Source organism: Fulmarus glacialis, unplaced genomic scaffold (assembly GCF_000690835.1).
Source record: "Fulmarus glacialis isolate BGI_N327 unplaced genomic scaffold, ASM69083v1 scaffold21867, whole genome shotgun sequence".
In the NCBI taxonomy this organism is placed as follows: Eukaryota; Metazoa; Chordata; class Aves; order Procellariiformes; family Procellariidae; genus Fulmarus; species Fulmarus glacialis.
Genome location: NW_009224073.1, coordinates 1 through 3604, shown reverse-complemented (window position 1 = coordinate 3604; position 3604 = coordinate 1).

The window sequence follows — 3604 nt, the reverse complement described above, 5'->3', positions numbered from 1 at the left end:
ATCCCTGCTGGCGCGGGAAGAGGAGCCGGTCCCCAGCAAACCGCCCCGCGTTGGGCTCTCCCTGGAGGGGCTGAAGGGTCCGAATGCAGCCGCCCCTCCCCAGGGCAGGGCTGCTGAGCCGGTCTGGGAGGTGGACCACTGGGATGTGTCTGCAAATCCCTCCTCCTCCGCATGCGGCGACTCCTAAAATACTGCAGGCGGTGGGAAAAGGGGAGGTAGGGCTTCCAGGGTGAAATCTTCAGATGAAATCTTTGCCTTTTCCGGCCAGCGGGAATGCTGCCCAGACTTCTGTCCGGATGGGAATTCACTCCCCGTGTCCTGAGCTCCTGCCTCAAAACCGCTTTGTTTGGCTCGCGCCAGTCGCTCGCCTGCAAAACTCAGCCTTCGCACGAGATGTCAGCGGTGACATAGCGCAGGCGTCGCTGCTGTTTTGCTAACACCAGAGAGGACTTGGTACCCTAAATGCCTTACCAGATAAGAAAGGCAGAGACGCGCAACAGCCTGTGCATGGTCACGTCCCGAGAGGAAGAGGAGGGTAACCTTGATCTCTGCTGCACACCTGCCCGAAGAGATCTCGCGTGCAGGCTCCCACCTCGGCTCTGTCTGGCCCCTGAATCTCATTTATTCAGGCAAAACTCGCACTGTTCGCAGTGAGGCATTTTGCCAGAGTAAATACAGCGGATCTGGGCCTGTGCTCCGTTTCGTTTCGCCGTGGGCGGATTGATTGCTCTGTGGGGAAATCTGTGCTCGAGCCAGACATCCCTCCCTTCTCCGTGTTGCCCAACGCACAGACGCAAGTCTCTGAACTCCTTCAGTGTTTGGGATGGTTCGGCGGGATCCTACGTCTTTCCCTTTCCATCCTGTAACCACATGGGAGCAGCTCAGGAGGACACGTCTGGTGTTCAGGCTTTGCTTCTGGTTGTGCTGCTGCTTTTGCTTAATTCACCTCTGCCCCGAGAGCTGGGATGCTGGTACGCAGCTTTGCGGAGGGTTTTGAGGGCTCCTATAGGCGCGATGCAGTTGGGAAGTGCTACCCAACCCTCTCCTTCCCGCTGCTTGCTTTTATCCTGGTTGGAAGCGCTATAAATCCTCATGGTTTAGGGCATAAAGCAAACTCTGACTCATTTAAGACAGGAGCAGTTCCCCTGGGGCATTGGACCAGAGTTTGCTCTGTGTTGCCAATAATTTGGGGTGTAAACTGGAAATGATTGGGAAATGTGCACTATGCCAGCTCTGGATCGCTGATTTTTTTTTGCTGCAAACGAAGGCCTAAGTGCGGTGTGAGGTGAGTTCAGATGGATAGATAGCACTCAGCAATTTAAACAGCCTTTCCATGTTCCCTTGAGTTATTTCTGCTGTCACAGAGTTCCTCTTTTTAATTAGGATTTTTAAAATATAGTTACTGTAGAGTATTTTACAGTGTGTGAAAAAACTGTAACAGAATAATATAATGATGTTAGAGACTATGATTAGCCATTAAATATTATACAGACATTGCTCTGGGTTGTCGTTCCTTTAAATACCAAACCGCTATAGTTGTCCCATTATCTCGTGTTTATTTTTCTGTGTCCTGTACATCTGGCATAAAATAACACAGATTTTATTTTCCAAGTGGGTCCAAGGGAATTGTGCCAAATACACATTTTTATTGCTCGACTGCAAAAGGAGCGGAAGAATCCTATAATCCAATAACAATATTGTCAGTCCTGGGCAATTCAGAACAATGAATTGTATCAGTTCTCTCTTCGACCTCGGTCCTCGGCTTAGAAATAACAAAGATGAACAGATTAGGCACTTTTTCCTTAGTGTTTTCAGCTTTTAGGGTATAAATTTCCAAGGTTTTCTATGTGACAAGGAGGTCTAGCGCTTCCCACGCATGCTGGCATTCACACCAGCACCTTGTTTAAATGAAGGCTGAGTTTCTTAATACCAAGCTGGAGCTAGGAGAAAAACATTACTGGGCGAGTCTTAGTTCATGTGGGGTGGCAATGCTTCAGCAGGGTGCTTTGGTGGAAGCCGAGTGGATGTCTGCTACTGACTTTAATAGGAGTGGAATCAGGACTGTTTGTTATAACCATTTCTTAAAAGGGAAACTTAGAGCTTATTGAAAAAGTGGCTATGAAAAGCACAAACTTGCTCTTTTCTTGCCAAGAACCGTACAGATTATGTCACTGCATTTATTTAAATCTGGTTTCCATCATGTCGTTTCCCCCCGCACCCCATCTGGTTCTCCGACACTCAGACAGGGCTGGGCTGCAAACCCTGTGGGACGAAGCTCAAAGCCATATAAAAAGACATAATTTAGCGTAAAAAAAGATACAATCTAGGGTAATATATGCTCTTAATATATATTTGTATATTATTGATATACAGTTGTTGAGTTATTGATATGAGGAGCCCTTCAAAACAGTTTATTAGTTTTGCAGGGCTTCTACTTTTAATGAAATTATGCAATCATTAGTTTTTTAAGAGTTCCTCCTGCTTGTGCACCTGGAGGCAGGAGATTATACCTTTCGGTAGTTCTGCAAACGCCACAGGTATTTTCCTGTTCCCAGATTCCCTCCCTCCCTCCAGACGGCATCCTGACTCCTTTGTAGGGCGACTGGTTAGTCCTTCCAGTTTAACACTCTCCGATATGAAGGGGTAATTTTAGGATGTGGTTGATTCCAGCATGGAGAGCAGCCAATACCGGGCTCAAAAATCCCTTTGCAAGTGTGTGAAACATGAAACGTGCATCAAACATGAAATAAAAGTTGCTGGAAACGGAGCAAGCATCTTTGCTGTTTAAGGGGCTAAGCCTCATTTTATGTGCAGCACCATCACATACGTGGGATGATTTTTATTCTGCTCTGCCGAACATCTGAATTCTGCCCATACCATCTACTGAAAGCCCAATTTTGTCTCCATTTCACTTAATTCTGGGCTTTTCCCTGGGAGATCCTGCCAAACAGCGTTAAAATCACTTGTGGTTGCATGGGATGTGCAAACAGCCCCTGCACGCAAAACTGGACAGCCTCCTAGGGAAAATGTTTTATCTACTGGTGAGTTGGCCAGGAAATGCCTTCAAGAAAAAAAATGAGGTGCAAACCGCAGCAAAATACAGCATTTTAAAACAAAACATTGTTGTGAACACCACCGGAGTGCTCTGCAAACTCCCACCCGCGAAGCACCACTATGCCAGAGCGTCCTTGCGAGCAGAAAAGCCAGAAAAACTGCTGCCAAGTTCAGGCGGGCTCTAAATAACTTAAATCATTTTATTATATATGGTCAGTGGGGACACGTAATCAGATGATTAATGGGTTTATAAACACGCTAGAGAGCTCTCCCAAAAAGGAGACTGGCTCTTTGGATTACCCCTACTCTTATGTATTAGAAAACTGAGGAAGCTTAATAAAACCTATGCTGGCTTGAGCTCAGTAAATTAATATTGATTATAAATCGTGGTGGCAGCGGGGGCCTGAGGCTGCGGGTCTCCTCAGGGATGGTCAGGCCGAGGATAGCAGCTCCCAACAGCGAGTGGGCCTGCTGCCCCTGGGCTTGGGGGGGGGGATGGAGGTGGTGAGTGAGGGTTGGGGACCCGGTTTGGAAGCGGGGTTGGAAGCAC